Genomic DNA, 17,578 nt, shown 5'->3' with positions numbered 1-17,578 from the left:
TTTGACTCTGGGACAGGCCACTTTTGGATAGCATCCACCTTGGCCTGTAGGGGGTTTATGGTTCCTCGACCCACCTGGTGTCCCAGGTAAGTCACTCTGTTTTGGCCTATTTAACACTTTTTGGCCTTAACAGTTAGTCCTGTCTGCCTGATGCGTTCAAAGACTTTTTCCAGGTGTTCGGGCCATGAATCAGAAACAATGGCCACATCATCGAGGTAGGCAACTGCATATTCTCCCAATCCTACTAGTAGACCATCTAGCAGCCTTTGAAAGGTGGTGGGTGCATTTCGCAGCCCGAAAGGAAGCACATTAAATTTATACACCCCCGCATGGGTGATGATTGCTGACCTCTCTTTGGCAGGTTCATCTAGCGGTACTTGCCAGTACCCCTTGGTTAAGTCTATTGTAGATATGAACTGGGCATGTCCCAACTTCTCCAATAGCTCATCGGTGCGTGACATTGGATAGTTGTCTGGACGAGTTACCGCATTTAGCTTACGGTAGTCCACTCAAAAGCGTATTTCCCCATCTGGTTTGGGTACCAGAACCACTGGAGATGCCCATGCACTGGTAGATGAGCAGATTATACCCATCTGTAGCATGTTTTGGATCTCCCGTTCTATAGCAGCTTGGGCATGAGGAGACACCCGGTAGGGTGGGGTTCTAATTGGGTGAGCATTACCTGTGTCAATGGAGTGGTATGCCCGTTCAGTCCGTCCTGGGGTGGCTGAGAACAATGGGGCGAAACTACTGCACAGCTCCTTGATCTGTTGCCGCTGCAGACATTCCAGAGTTGTGGAGAGGTTCACCTCTTCCACACCACCATCACTTTTTCCTTCGTAGTAGACACCTTCAGGCCACTCAGCGTCATCTCCTCCCTGGGCTGTAAACTGACAAACCTGTAAGTCTCTGGAATAAAAGGGCTTGAGAGAATTAACATGGTACACTTTGGGCTTTAGGGAGGAATTGAGAAATGCTATGAGGTAGTTAACAGCTCCCAGGCGCTCTTGGACTGTGAATGGCCCTTCCCATGATGCTTCCATCTTATGGGCCTGTTGCGCCTTCAAGACCATAACCTGGTCTCCTACCTTGAAGGAACGCTCTCTGGTATGTCTACCATACCAGGCCTTTTGCTCTTTCTGAGCATCCTTTAGGTTTTCTTTAGCAAGGGCTGAAGAGTGTCGGAGGGTGCTTTGTGGGTTGCTTACAAAGTCCAGAATATTAGTTCCTGGAGAAGGCATAAACCCCTCCCATTGCTGCTTCACCAGCTGTAATGGCCCCTTAACCTCGTGGCCATACACAAGTTCAAATGGTGAAAACCCTAAATTGGGATGTGGTACAGCCCTGTAGGCAAAGAGCAACTGCTGCAACACTAGGTCCCAGTCATTGGAGTGTTCATTCACGAATTTACATATCATGGCCCCCAAAGTTCCATTAAACCTCTCCACCAGGCCATTGGTTTGATGGTGGTAAGGGGTGGCAACCAAGTGATTCACCCCATGAGTTTCCCACAGATCTTTCATGGTTCCTGCCAGGAAATTAGATCCTGAATCTGTAAGGATGTCGGAGGGCCAACCTACCCTGGCAAAAATGTCTGTTAGGGCCCGGCACACAGTGTCAGCCCTGGTGTTGCTTAGAGCTACTGCTTCTGGCCATCGGGTAGCAAAGTCCACAAAAGTCAGTATGTACTGCTTTCCTCTGGGGGTCTTTTTTGGGAAAGGACCCAGAATATCCACAGCTACTCGCTGAAATGGGATCTCAATTATGGGGAGTGGCTGGAGAGGTGCCTTGACCTGGTCTTGGGGCTTTCCCACTCTTTGGCACACCTCACAAGACCGGACATACTTGGCAACATCCTTGCCCATCCCCTCCCAGTGGAAGGACTTCCCCAACCTGTCTTTGGTTCTGTTCACCCCAGCATGGCCACTGGGATGATCATGGGCTAAGCTTAAGAGCTTCCCTCGGTACTTAGTTGGAACTATCGAGTGTTTTTGCGGATGCCAGTCTTCCTGGTGTCCACCAGAAAGAGTCTCCTTGTATAAAAGTCCTTGTTCTACAACAAACTGGGATCGGTTAGAAAAGCTGAGAGGCGGTGGGGTGCTCCGTGCCGCCGCCCAAGTTTTCTGAAGGCTGTCATCTGCTTCCTGCTCAGTCTGGAACTGTTCCCTTGAGGCTGGAGACACCAGTTCCTCCTTAGACTGTGGACTTGGGCTTGGTCCCTGTGGAAGCAATGTAGGTGATGGGGTTGTTATCGTTGCTGGTGAACCGCTCTCTGTTGGTGCACCAGGTGGTATTTCAGGCTCTGGCTGAGCCTCTTAGGTATGGTTGTCTGCTGCTTCTGCCTGTTCAGGCTCGCTGGCACCCTCTGGCGTCGGGGTTGAAGATGAGTTTGCAAGCGCTGGCGTCAGTGCTGGCAATGGTTCTGGTGCTGGTTGCTTTTCCAGTTCCAGGTCTGGGACTGGAGGCACTGTGGCTGTTGCAGTTGTTGGCAGGGGATCTGGGTCCACTACCTCTGTCTGGGTCTCTGGTAACATAGACGGGGCCTTTGTGGACGGTTCAGGAACAGGGACGGGTCTGGAAGCTTGCCTGGCTTGGCTGCGTCTAACCATTCCCACCCTCATGGCCCGCTTTACCTGGTTGGCCAAGTCTTTCCCCAGTAGCATGGGGATGGAATAATTGTCATAGACTGCAAAAGTCCACATTCCTGACCAGCCTTTGTACTGGACAGGCAGTTGAGCTGTAGGCAAGTCTACAGCTGGTGACATGAAGGGGTAAATTGTCACTTGGGCCTTTGGGTTGATGAATTTGGGGTCCATTAAGGATTGGTGGATAGCTGACACTTGTGCCCCCTTCTCTCTCCACACGATAACCTTCGTTCCATCCACTCTCAAAATTTCCCTTCGCTTCAAGGGTATTTGAGAGGCATCTGGGCCTGGGGATCTTTGGTGTGACAGTGGTGTAATGAAGTGCACTCGGTTGGGGTTCTTGGGGCAGTTGGCCTTTATATGTCCCAGTTCATTACATTTAAAGCATCGCCCAGCTGACTGATCACTGGGCCGAGGTGGGTTACTGGAGACTGGTGAGGTGAGAGAATAGGGAGCCTGGGGCTTTCCTTGGGTTGTAGGTGGGGTCTTAGGTTGCCCTCGTTGATAGGGTTTAGTGTCTGTTTGCCCCCTGTGATATTCGCTCCCCTTGACAGTAGCTTTTTTCTTTTCAGCCACTTCCACCCATCTGGCTCCAATCTCCCCTGCCTCGGTTACAGTTTTGGGCTTTCCATCTAGGATGTACCTTTCTACTTCCTCAGGAACACCCTCTAAGAACTGTTCCATTTGCATCAGGAGGGACAGCTCTTCTAGAGTTTTAACCTTTGTTCCTGGTATCCAGGCATCCCAATTCTTTACAATGTGGTGGGCGTGTCGGGGAAATGACACATCTGGTTTCCACCTTAGGGCTCTGAACCTCTGACGGGCATGCTCAGGTGTTAGTCCCATTCTGATCCTGGTCTTGGTTTGAAAAAGTTTATAATCGTTCATGTGTTCCTTAGGCATTTCAGCCGCCACCTCTGCTAAGGGTCCACTGAGCTGTGGCCTCAGTTCTACTATGTACTGGTCTTCAGAGATGTTGCACCCAAGGCAGGCCCTTTCAAAATTTTCTAAGAAGTCCTCAGTGTCATCACCTGCCTTGTAGGTGGGAAATTTCTTGGGATGTGGAACAATAACTGGCAAAGGGTTGTTAGGATTGGTTGTGTTCTTCTGCTTAGCCTGTTCTAATTCCAGGGCCTGCTGGTGTGCCTCCCTTTGGAGTTCTATTTTTCTTTTGTGGTCCGCCTCTTTGGCTTCTTGCTCTCTTTTGTGGGCTGCGTCTTCCCTGTCAATTTCTGCATTTATTAGTTCCATCTTTCTTTTATGTTCGTTGTCTCTTTCTATGGCTTCTAGCTTTGCTTGTTCCTGTCTAATGGCTTTTTTGGAACGCATAGCTCCTGCTTTTTTGTGCTGGTTGCTCCCTCTGCTGTTGAGTGTCTGGAATGCTCCAGCTCAGGGTTGCTTAGCAACAGAGACTTCTAACTATTACTATACCCGTAGAGTTAGAAAGAAAAAAACAATTGATTTGCAAATGTCTTTTGCTGGAGTCCCTTTGTTTAACAAAAGACCCTTGTTAAACCTAACGCTTCTGCCTTCAGAGTACTCGGAAGAAAGAGAGAAAAAAACCCTGCAGACTTTTGCTTTTAAAAACAATCTCCTCTAGCCTACTTATAAACAGCTAGCAGAAAGAAAAGAAGAAAAAATAATAATCCTACTGGCTTTTGCTTTCTATCTTATCCCACACACTGCACACCATGTCAAGGTATGATTCCCCACTCTGAACCTTAGCGTCCAAAAGATGGGGTACATGCATGAACCCCCCTAAGCTTAATTACTAGCTTAGAAATGGTAGAGCTGCCACCACCTGAAAATATAGTTTTTGGGGCACTTTCTGGCCCCCAAACCCTTCCCTGGGGACCCCAAGACCCAAACCCCTTGGATCTCAAAACAAAGGGAAATAAACCATTCCCCTCCTTTCTTCCTCCCAGATTCTCCCCTCCCTGGGTAATACTGGGAGATCCCTGTGATTCAACTCCTTGAATCTTAAAACAGAGAGGAAATTCACCTTCCCCATCTTCTATCCCCCTCCCAGACTCTCCCTGAGAGAGAGACAGTAATCCTAACACAGAGAAATCAGGCTTTTCCTCTCCCTTCTCTCCTTTCTCCCACCAATTCCCTGGTGAGCGCAGACTTCCTCCTCTTGGGTCTCACACAAGAATAAAAAAACAATCAGGTTCTTAAAAAGAAAAACTTTTAATAAAAGAAAGAAAAAAGTAAAAATTGTCTCTGTAAAATCAAGATGGCAAATGTTACAGGGTCTTTCAGCTTATAGACGCTAGAGAGAATCCTCCCCCCAGCACAAGTACACGTTGCAGCAAACAGAGATACAATCTTTCCAGCAAAAATACACATTTGCAAATAAAGAAAACAATCAAAAGACTAAACCGCCTTTCTAACTGGTACTTACTAAATTGAACAGGAGAGGCTGTTTCAGAAAATTGGAGAGTCTGTATACATGTCTGGTCCCTCTCAGAACCCAGAGAGAACAACAAAAACCCAGAAAGCATAAACAAAGGCTTCCCTCCACCGAGATTTGAAAGTATCTTGTTTCTTGATTGGTCCTCTGGTCAGGTGTTCCAGGTTTACTGCTAGTTAACCCTTTACAGGAAAAATAGACATTAACCCTTAACCATCTGTTTATGACAGGCTGCTTTGTAGATAGCACTACAGAAGCAATAGTATTGTCTCATTTACCGAGATATATCTGGCTGGTATTGTCTCTTCTCCAGTGCTTCCCTGTATTTTTCCCAGTCGGAAGTTCCACCACTTCCCTTTGGAACTCTTGAAAACTGGGAGCTGTAGGCTGATATAGATCGGCGACAGTCTGTGTTGGTTGCGTGGAAAGTTATCCAAGACTTGGCATGTTGCTGGCTGAAGATGGCCATGAATTGAACTGACCCAGCACAAGTCAGGAGAGTACTTACAATCCCATCTAGAAGAATGGAACATAACTCACTCCTTAGCATTATGGATAAGGGCAAGGTCATTTTGAGATGCCCAGTCTGCAAGTTGTTCACCGTCGGTGTCAACCTGCTTATGCACCCAGTCTGTGTGATGGCTGTTGAAGTCTCCAACATAGACAGCTGGGTGTGGTAGGCTTGGTAGAACCTGTTGGTTCCAGCTGATGCTTGGAGGCTTGTAAACATTTGCCAGCCAGAAAACCAACCAATCTGGATGGCGTCACAGAATTCAGTAGACATCAGCTGAATGGCATCTGCAATATCAGACCAAACATATGTGGTTTGGCCGGTCTTCAGGCTATACCCATTAAGAATGTATTCGTCATGATGATTTTTGAAAAGCCACCTGCTTCAGCAATATTCATTAAACATTTCTGTTTGTAAAAAAGTGATTGTTTGTTTTTATAGCTCTGTTTCATTCATTTAATTAGAGTTCTAAAGTAGGGCTTTCTCTATGCTAACTTACTATAACATAATAGAGACAAGGTGAGTGAGGTAATAATATCTTTTACTGGACCAGCTTCTGGTGGTGAGAGACAGGCTTTTGTGATTACACAGAGATCTTCGGCAGGTCTTCTACTAACCTGAAGAAGAGCTCTGGGTAAACTCAAAAACTTGTCTCCCTCAGCAACAGATGGTGGTCCAATAAAAGATATTACATTACCCACATTACCTCTGTAATATGTTGGGACCAACACGACTACAACACTGCATACTATAATGTTACAGTGCATACTTATGCAAATCTGTCAAACAATGCAGCAATGTATTTTGAAGGGAAAAGGTGCTTACTCCATCTTATAAAGGGCAATCACTGTTCTCTGTTGCAACAGTACAGCACTATGGACTTCAGTAAAACAACACCAATGTAACAGAAGATTATTTAGCTTAATATATTTTACATAGATTATGAAAGTGAGGTATTGAAAGATTATTGAATTTTTCTCTGTTACCCTGCAAGTGACACTGCTGTGTAAATTGGTTTATAGACCCATTCTCCTCCAGGTGCTAATATTTCAGCTACGTCTTATAACAAATCTACACTGACAGTTAGCACACCAGCTCTAACTCTAAAATTGTTCTCCATTCTCTCCTGTTGTGAATATTAGCATTTCAAAAAGTATAAAGGGTAAAAATATCCAGCTTCAATTGTGCCTGCCTCAGACCTTGAGCAAACCATTATTTATCATGCACATTCTTCTCAAAGCTGTATGAGTTTGATTTCTAAGTAGGCAACATCAGGAAAATAATTTCTGCATGCCCTTTCATGCAGACCAGAGTTAACTTTGACTTTACACTCTCAGACTTTGGAGCTAGTATGTAGCATGTACTGTGAAATGTAGAGGTGGAAAATGAAAATGCTCCATTTAGTAGTATTTATGTAAAGGTTTTATCCACAGGCACATATGAGGCTTTTACTCTCATTACTTTTCATCCGCATTTTTAGCTGTACCATGTTGCTGTAGAGATCTCAGTAAAAATGACACACAGTTCCCAAAGGATATTAGTATTTCACATGTTTAATATATACATTAACATCAAGCCTTGTTACTACTAAGTGCATATTAGTCCATCATGACACAGCTGGCAAATGATGGGATACTGTGAAACAGCTATTTAAATGTAAAATCCTCTACAAGCTGACAGTGGTAATATTGGATTCTCAGAGAGATTTCCTCTACTTGAGAAAATTAACTATCTTCTGGGAACAGACTTCCTCCAAGAGTCCTTTTAGACTTTGGATTTTTTTATTATTTAATTCAATCACTGCATGTTTCAAAGAGAGACTGGCCAGGGGTTGTGAAGTTCTTTATTGGAATTGGATCCAAATTTCCCCAGAACTTTAGGAGTGTTCTGATTTAGTGTTCTTGTCAGTAGTATCCTTCACACAGAGAAGAAACAAGACTCAAGTATAGTAAAGTGGAAGCTATTGGACACAGACAGAATATTCTAGTTATCCTTTACACTCTAGTTCCCAGTCTAACTAACCTAAGCCTAGGCTGCTTAGTGTTACCACACAGGATCTTCCTAACTCCTGACCTGGATTAAATCACGTTTGGAACCCTTACTAGGCTACATAGTTCAGCCTATTATAGTCGTGAAGTCCAATCCAGATTTAGGTCATGTATCAGTAGCTGTGTCGCTATAAGCTTGTAAGTGTAGACATGGCCTTAGATAGAGATACAGTACAAACTTCTCCAAGCAAACTGGATCCAGTGTCTAAGGCCAAGCCAACCTCTAGATTCAAGTCACCAGGCAATTGTACATTGCAATATTGTATGGAAAGTAGAGCTGGTAGGAATTTTTCATTTAAAACAGTTTTTCAGTAAAAAAATATTTTTTCATCAAAATGGGAATTTCCATGGGAAATTTTAATTTCAGTAAAAGCTTTTGGGTTTGGTCAAAAAAATAATTGTTTTGGTTTTCAACAAAAACTTTTAAAGAAAAAAATGATGAAAATTAAAGCCCAAATGTATTGCTGGAACAACAAGAAAAAATCCACCCCCCCCACAAAACAAACAAACAAAAAATTCCCCTACCAGATCTAAAGGAAAGTAAAGAAATCTAAGCAGTGATTTCCATTTTCCTACCATCATCAGAATAAAAATCACACTTCAAAAGGGAAGAGAATGACATTATGAAAATTACAAAAAAAACAACAACAAGAACCAGACAGTATTCTTTAAGGGTACATATAGAACCTGAAATTAGTTTATTTTCTTATTTTAAATTGACCAATTTTCAAACTGGCCGTGTCCCTTAAATCCTCTAAACTTGTCATTACTTAATAATAATCCATAGCACTCATTTAGCACTTCATACCTCAAAACACCACTGTGTGTTGTTTGAGTATCCAAATGTCAGAAGGAAAAACTGACTTGCCCAACTTACAGGAAGAATCATGGTACGTCTATACCACAAGGGCTACAGTGGCACAGCGGTGGCACCACAGCTATGCCGCTGTAGTGCTGTGGTTTAGAAACTTGCTACAGCGACACAAAGGCGGAAACATTGCGGGCCGAGGGATCTGCTGGCCACCGCTTCCCGCCACCCCCATTGGCCTGGAGCGGTGAACCGCGGCCAGTGGGAGCCGCAGTCAGCCGAACTTGCGGACGCAGCAGGTAGACAAACCGGCCCAGCCCGCCAGGGGCTTTCCCTGAACAAGCAGCGGACTGGCTTTGAGAACCACTGGTTTAGAGGGGTGGTCTGTTGATCTGAAAAACTAATAATAATATAGGAGTAGGTTATTAAAAGAGGATTTTCCCATTGTGGAAAGTTTTCAACTACATCTTTCTTAGACACTAGGTGCAGGCTTTCACACCCATTACACATCTTTTTCCTGCCACATTTACTAATTAATCGAAGTCATTTATTGCTTTAACTTTTGTTTTTAAGAAGTCTTTTAAAACTTTTTTTTTCTCTTTCAACTCATCTGCTCCTCCTAACTGACCCTGAAGCAAAGTTATATTGGTAACATGCTGGTAATTTCCATGGCAACAGGCTGCAGTATCAAAAATAGAGGTTTTTTTAATTTCATTATGGAATCAAGTAGAAGGAAAAGCTTGGTGATTAGAGTCAAAGCTCTTATTCAAACACCAATAGCTACAATAATGAGGCAGACAGTAAATTATGAGCTGAGTTTATTTTGTTCCTAAATGTTCCCCTTATTCATGTCTGACAAGTGTGAAAGCCTGCCATTAACATATTGAAATGAGATAGAGCATCAATTTGGGAAATGACATTTAATTTATTCCCAAATTCATACTGTCCTCAAATCTAGCTGGACATGTTGCCCTGTTAATAAATCTATGTTTGGTTATACTTTGTTAAATATTCATGATGTGAAAAAGCTCAACCTCTCCTCCCTCCTGTTATGCCCCTATAATAGCAGCTCCCCACCTCCCACCACCAAAGACAACATGGCTTGATACAGAGCTGTTGCACCAGCTCTGTACCTCTAGGGGCTCTCCGTACACAAGAGGAGTCCTCAGGAGGCCTGTTAAAATAGATTTCCAGCTGTTTTGTACCATCACAACATCACAAAGCAGCCAACATGCAGAATCAATGCCTTTAGCTTTCCAGCTACAAAAAAAAACCAAAACCAAAATCGAAACACTTTTCCTCCTCCATTGAAACTCTCAGATAGAAACTATGGGGTTTTGTTGTTCAGTTTTCTCAAGAGCATTTTGGGGTTTGTGTTTGTGGGACTAGGCATAATCCAGATGGTCCTCTTGAAGATTCCCTACCAGGAGTCAATGTCATAGTTCCACTATACAGACAAATGTAATGGATTTGTTTGTGATCCAGTATCAGAAATAGCAGTGATCTCCTGTTCATTACATACTTTAAATAGAATGATCATTTCTGCACAAGAAGAAACTAGGAAACTCAAACCAACTGTTTGCATTCCTTTTAATAATCATGATGAAATGATCATAAAAGAAGGCATTTTTAGCAAGGGAAAGACATCTGGATTTGTTTTTGGAAAAGGAGATTGATTTACATGGCGGAGGGAGGGCAAGGGAAAGCAAGAAAATAGGAATGAGAATTTAAGATCAATTAGAAATAGACAGGCCTGTTGGGCTGGCTGGCCTTTCCCTAACATTTCTCATTAGGTGATATGGTGCTTTCTAAATATAAATTCAAACAACATTTTATTCAGTTTTATCACTTGTTTAAACTTATATAAATTGGAGCTAGATAACAGCTTTGATTCCTGTCATCTACGAGGCCCTCACAAAAAAAAAAATGAGATTTTTATCTCAAGAGGTCATACCAATTAACATTATTCAAGATTATTCTAATAAAATGAAAGGACAAAGGTAATAAGTTTGGAAATGTTGAAGATAGAAACATTTAAAGAATTTTCAGTATGTCTGTTTTCAATTTAGCATATTAACAAATATTAGTGACTACATATTGCTTATTCCTAACCTGTAAAGCAATATCAATAAATTAGACAACATATTCTGAGAAGTAAAACATGACAACAAACTTCTTGGAGATAAGAAACATAAGGCATAGTTCAGTAGAAACACAAGGCAAAAAAACTGATGCAATTTGATTTTTTTTTAAGTATTAACTTTTTTCCTGGACCACAGCTGTTGTACATTCCTTTGCTTTTAAGATGAGAATGATTGATCTTGGTTTTCTCAAGATCAGGCTTAGAACTGGTCTTTCACATTTCTCCATGGGATACACTTTACTCTGTCCAAACTGGCATCTATCATTTGAAGTATGCAGCAACTTCAGTGCAAGCAATGTGTGACCCAAGAAAGGATATTTTTCTAAGTGCTCTGGCTTTGATTTAAAGAATGACATAGCTTTTAACAGGAGCTTTCCTCTTTTATATCAGACAATGCCAGGAGGTTTCCTCCTCTTTGTCCGATAATGCCAAAGTAATGATCCCAGCTACTCTTGAAATAGGTCTTCAGTATATTTTAGTTTTAACAGTGATATTTCTGTATTGTACCTTGTATACCAGCTCCCCTATCTTCTAAGGTATGTGCACTTGTTCAGTTATGCCACTTGTTTATACTTAAAAAAGCAGAGCTGTCTGAAATGTCATGTGCCAATTTTTTATTTTTGGTGTCTGAATTTTGGGAGGTTCCCCTTTCTACTCCTCCCCCACCCCACTGCAAAAAGATGGGGAAAACAATAAAATAGTGAAAGAAAATGGGTGAAAAGCACCCTCACAAAAAAGTTTTTGTTTTTCCCCATTTCTTCTCCCTTATTTACTCTCTTCTTTTTTGCAGTGCAAACAAAAAGGAGGGACAGGGTAACAGAGAGAAAGTGGGGTGAAAGAACCCAAATTCAAAAACTGAAAATCAACCCCCAGAATAAGTTTTTGAAAACCAAAATAGAAAAATAAAAAATATAATTTGTAATTAAACACATTTTGATTTCATTTAGAAATTTCCCAGATAAAAATTAAAACAAAATCATCAAATGAAATTTTCTGGGGGAAAAAAAGGGTTTTCATTAAACTCCCTTTTTCAATGGAAAAAATGTTTGAAATATTTCAAATGGGTGCTATATAAAGAGATGTAGCCAAGCAAAAAGTTCATATTTAGTTTCAGTTGGCACAACTCCATTGCAGTCAAAGGGTATGTCCATACTACCCGCCAGATTGTCAAGTAGTGTTCGATGTATTGGGGATCGATTTATCACGTCTCATCTGGACACGATAAATTGATCTGCTAACCGACACCCATACTCCACCTTGGCAGGAGTACTAAGCTCAGTTGACGGGGGCGCTGCGACAGTCGACTCGCCGCTGTGAGGATGGCCAGGTAAGTCGAACTAACATACTTCGACTTCAGCTACACAAATAGTGTAGCTGAAGTTGCGTATCTTAGTTTGAATCCCTCTCCCCCTGTGTAGACCAGCCCAAAGGAATTGTGCCTCTTACACTAGGGTGCATTTGGCCCAATGTATCATTTTTAGGTACTAGCCATTGTTTTGCTAGACAATGCATCATGGATGATGAGGCATGTTCTCATAACCTAAAAATCTCTCCAATCTTAACCCTTTGCTGAGGCTTTGAAGTATTTAGGTAGCTCATTTTTCTTGCAGATCTCTAAAGAAGAGCTCTGTGTATCTGTGTCACCAAAACAAATTGGTCCAATAAAAGATATTGACTCACCCACCTTGTCTCTCTAATATCCTGCACCAACACAGCTACAACAACACTGCATACATCTTCACTTCCTGACTAATAGTGGCTGGAAATACTAAATACCATGATAAAGACTGGTGTCCTCGTATTTTCAAATCTGGTGAAATTGGAGAATACGAGAAACCTCACGGGAAAGATTTAGTTTATGATATTTCAACTTCTTTTCCAGACAAAAAGGTTAAGATAAATGAGGATAAACATATGACTCACTGGTCTGTATTGTGTAAGAAAGACCTCATATTCTGAAACACCCTGAGGCTCAGACTCATTCCAGCTAAAGCCAAAGCATTTCACTGAGTTTTAAGCTACATCTGTACTATGGAGCCTACATCAGCACAGCTATGTTGCCATTGCGTAGATGCAGCCTATACTGACAGGAGTTTCCTGCCAGTGCAGGAACACACCTCCCCCTGCATGACATTAGCTATGCCAACTGAAGCCTTCTTCTGTCACCAGAGCTGTCTCTACACAGGGGGGGGTTGTCAGCATATCTGTATTGGAGTGGGGGGTTCAGTTCCCAACCCACATTGCTATGCAGGTAAACATTTTAAATGTAGATTAAGCCCTACATAGCCTGATGATTTTTTCTCTTTTGTTTTCAAAAAAAGTCAGGCAGCTTACATTATGCAGTTAGAAGGGAAAGAGCTGAGAAGAAAATGTAGGTGGGACTCTCAAGTTCTTATCAGAGTTGCAGTAGGGAATGCTTTTAGTGAGCACACACATGCAACATGTTAGATGCTGATACACCTTTGAAAATAGTGTGTTATGGTTTGTTAAACAAACAAGCCTCTTCCAGAGGGCCTAGTTCACATGACAAGATACATTACAGACATTTCAACATTACAGAATTTTGATGTGAAGTATTACCTCCTTTGTCACATTCCCAGAAAGCCAAATAAAATAAAAGTGGTGGTCCCATTCTCACTGAAGCCAATGTCAAAATTCCTATTGATTTCAATAAGAGGAGGATTGGGTCCATAAACAATTATTTGAATCATTATAGTTCATTAAGAAAGGGGATTTACTGCAGGGTTGAAAAAAATCAGAAGAGGATAATGTGTATAGATTATTTTAAATGTTTTATTTTAAACCTGTTCTAACACAACTTTCCACGCTCCTTTTGTTGAGTATTTCCTAAAGAGAATAGTTATATTGTCCAGGTAGAATAGAAACATGGAAGTGAGGCTATTAACGTAGAGTGAGTGCAACTATACCAGTTCCATACCTCGGGATACAATAAAGTAAATAGCATGTTAATTTTGTAGAGAATCTGACTTTGTGCTGTCTAGAGCTGGTGAAATTATTTGTACCAAGGTAGCTGAGGAGGGGACTCCTGGTTGCAAACCACTGTTTTAGCTCACGCAGTAGCTCAAGAGGTTCTAGGTTGGATCCCTGCTGATGACATCTGCGCTGGGGGGTGTTGCAAATTCGTGGCTAATGAATGGTATATCAGTAGGGCTCTCTAAAGAGAGGAAGGATAGTCCAGTGCTTAGAGTGACTATCAGTGACTCGAGACCCAGGTTCAATTTCTTGCTTGGGCAAGTTACTTTAGGTAAATCTATGCTTATGGTGGCATTTGCAGTATAGACACTGCACAGCCAGCAAGCACAGGTATGAATAGCAGTGTAGATGGTGAGGTACTGCTTAGGGTAGTAGAGTGCCCTACATGCCTCAACCCCCCGGGTTTTTACCCTACATGGCTCTCTAAAGGCCCAAGGTGTGCCTTCTGTGTTTGCACAGCTACACTGTCTCCCCTCTGAGAGAGCCTTTCCCTGCTGCTGGAGCCATTCACTGCAGTGTGTTCCTACATACCACAGGGATAAGTGTGAATGGAGCCTGCCTTTCACTCCTGCATGCAGCTACATGTATAGTGCTATACTTTATATGCCACTCTAAGTGTTGACATATCCCAAGGGTATTCTATAAACGTCAATCTGAGTTGTGATTCCAGCTCATGTAAACATACCTGTGCTGCCTTTAGTTTAACTACCATGGATAAAAATAGCAGTGAAAGCAGAGTGGCACAGACCCCAGTTCAAGCTAAGAACATGAGTACATATACAGGACGGGGGGAGGTTGTACAGCCCACCCCACCATGTCTTAAAACTATTGTGGGTCTGCCAACCAAACTGCCAACACACCCTCCATTGCAGTGTAGACATAGCTTTAGTTTCCTTGGGTCTTACTTCCCGATCTGTAAAATGGGGATAATAATACTACTACTGAACTCACAGTGTTGTTGTGAGGATACATCCAAGATTGTAAGTATCATATAAGTACCTAAGGGAGATAGATACCACTGTACTAATAGGACACAACCATGACTAGAATATCCTTGGTCTTTACTATGATTCAGGGAGAAACCTTCTGTCTTGGACCCAGCCCAAGTAGCCAGGCCAGGCTCCAGGAAGATAGTGGGAAAGGAATAGAGGAACTTTTCCCAGGTGTGAAGCTGCTCCAGAGAGACTATTTTGACCAACTGTCTGTAGTAGCCTCTGTGGGCCCTTATGCACCCTATCCTCCAGAACACTGAGAATACACATAGAAGCAGACACCCTGGGTCCCAATCCCATCTCCCACAGGCCCTGTCCTATGTATGCTGCTGAAGAGAGGGACTCACCTCATACAGGTAATTCATGCCCCTTGCATGCCCCACTCTTGCCTCCTACATGCCCATGTGCAGCAGGATCATACCAGCTAAAGGATCCTCTGCACCTGAGAGGAGGGGGCTGGATTTGGTGGAAGAGGGGTCAACTGAGACAAAACACTGTCAAGTCTTAGCCAATGGACAAATTTGACACACTGCCTGGGGACCTCAGATGGGAAGGGAGAGTGAGAGAAACAAGAAAATGTGAAGAAAAATGAGGATGGAAGAAGAAGAAGAAAAGCCCTCCCCCCCGCAGTCTTGGAAGTCAAGCTGAAATCTGTTCTGGTCTTTAACTGCTCAGATAAACTGGTTTCATAAGCAGACTCGCTACTGTCACTGGTTTATGTCTGTCATAAAGAAAGTCCTGTTCAGCATCTGAACAGCAAAAAGCAGACCCTACACTTTGCTCCCATCCACTGCAGAATGCCTATTCTGGTAAAATAAAAGTCATATAACAATATCTGTGGCACCTGAACAGGGTCTGTTTAATGTCTCTAGTGGCAGTTTATACATACTTTATAAACTCTTTCATAGTAAATAGCAGCAAGAGAGATTATCAAATGACGTTGTGGAGGTACAGTATAATGCAGATCTATAAAAGCCTATGTTGTAAAGCTTGAGGCTTTTCCTTTTTACTCTATGCGAACTCACAGCCAACCCTCACATTTTCTCTTGTCAGGTGGGAATAAATAGTTTTATATCTATGTAGCATTTTTCCTCCCAAAGGATCCCAAATAAACTAGTTATAGTATTTTGCCCTTTCTTAGTGTCTTCCACCCAACGATTTCAAAATGTCTTGCAAATAATTCATTAACCATCTTCAGTAGGTGAGTTTTATTGTTCATATTTTACAGCTAGCGGAGTTGAAACAGAGTTTAAATAATTTGCCCAAGGTCACGCTGGAAGGTCAAGATAGAGCAAGGCAGGATTCAAGCACCGAGATCTTAACTCCTCCTCAGCCGGAAGATCAGCCTTCTCCAACCGAAGCATTAAACACGCTGACGTACACAGGGCTCATTTTCTCCCTATTTCAATGTAGCCCCTTCTGGAACAGAACACTGCACAGGAGCCACAGTACATGGCAGTTTACAGCAGAAGTGAAGAATACCATATTTATTTGTAACAACAGTAAATTAAGGCAGGCAGAATGAAATTCCCACTCATGCTAACAGTGCCATAGAGTGTTTAATAATCCCAAGTGGTCAGATCCTCAGTGTTATGTTTCATGCAAAAGACAGCACTCTCCTGCATCCCTTTCACTCCTAACACCATCCCTGAAACATTTATACAGTGCTGACTCTGAAGGTCTACCTACTGAATCCTTCCAATAAACAGATTGTGAGCTGTCTGGGGACAGGGACAGTCTCATTTGTTATTCATCTACAGCAGTGGGTTTCAACCTTTTTTTGTTTGCAGGTCCCTAAAACATTTTAAATGAAGGAACGGACCAGTGTTCCCTCTAATTTTTCCCATCCACGTGCAGAATGAATTTTGTTATGCACATCAAAACATCAGCTCCATATTGGTGCACATAACAAAATTCATGTAGGGGTGGGGCTGAGGGGTATGGAGTGTAGGAGATGGCTCAGGGCTGGGACAGAGGGTTGGGGTGTGTTAGGGGGAATGATGGCTCTGGCTGGGATGCGGGTTCTGGGGTGCAGAAGGTCCATTGCTAGGCTGGGTTGGGTCTGTGGCTGGGGGAGAGGAATCTCTCCCCACAGCAGCCCAAAGTGACTGCACGGAACTTAATAGGCTGCTGTGCAGCCACACACCTTATAGGGAACTTAGGTGCAGACCACTCTGGAAATCTTAGACGTAGTCTGTGGACCCCCAGTGGTCTCATAGACTTTAAGGTCAGAAGGGACCATCTAGTCTGACCTCCTGCACATTGCAGGCCACCAAACGTCACCCCATCCGCTCCTGTAATAGACCCTTAACCTCTGGCTGAGTTACTGAAGTCCTCAAATTATGGTTTAAAGACTTCAAATTACAGAGAATCCTCCATTTACACTGGACTAAACCTGCAAGTGACTCGAGCCTCTTGCTGCAGAGGAAGGCAAAATATCCTAGAATCTCTGCCAGTCTGACCCGAGGGAACCCTCCTGCACCCTGCACCCCAGCCCCCTGCCCTGAGCCCCCTTGTACATCCTGCACACCTCCTCTGCCCCAACCCCTTGCCCTGAACTCCTTCCTGAAAACTGCACCCCCTTCCACACCCCGCACTCCAACCCCCTGGTCCAGGACTATATTCATGGCCCTGTATGCAATTTCCCCACCCAGATGTGATCCTCGAGCCAAAAAGTTTGCCCACCCTTGGTCTAGAGCCCACTGCTTCCCACAGCCCTTTTCCCTTTGCTGCTGACATACAAAATGGTACTTTCTCCTCTGAGACTACAAAGCACAATGAGCCAAATTTATCGCTGCTGTTATAGGAAGGATGAATTTGGCCTTATGCCTTGGCTAGTTGCTAACAATGATGCAACAGTACAGTTATTCTCTCTTCAGGTACAAACTAATCCAGACCATACAGAAAGATTTAAATGCATACCTTTCAGCTATGCACCTGCTTCTGACAGATCGGGGAGTAGGAATGTCAATGCCTGTCTTAATTCCAAAACTGCTGCAGGGCCATCTAATGGATTACATTCAA

Source organism: Gopherus flavomarginatus, chromosome 2, assembly GCF_025201925.1.
Source record: "Gopherus flavomarginatus isolate rGopFla2 chromosome 2, rGopFla2.mat.asm, whole genome shotgun sequence".
Classification (NCBI taxonomy): Eukaryota; Metazoa; Chordata; order Testudines; family Testudinidae; genus Gopherus; species Gopherus flavomarginatus.
Note: the sequence above shows the minus strand (reverse complement) of the source record.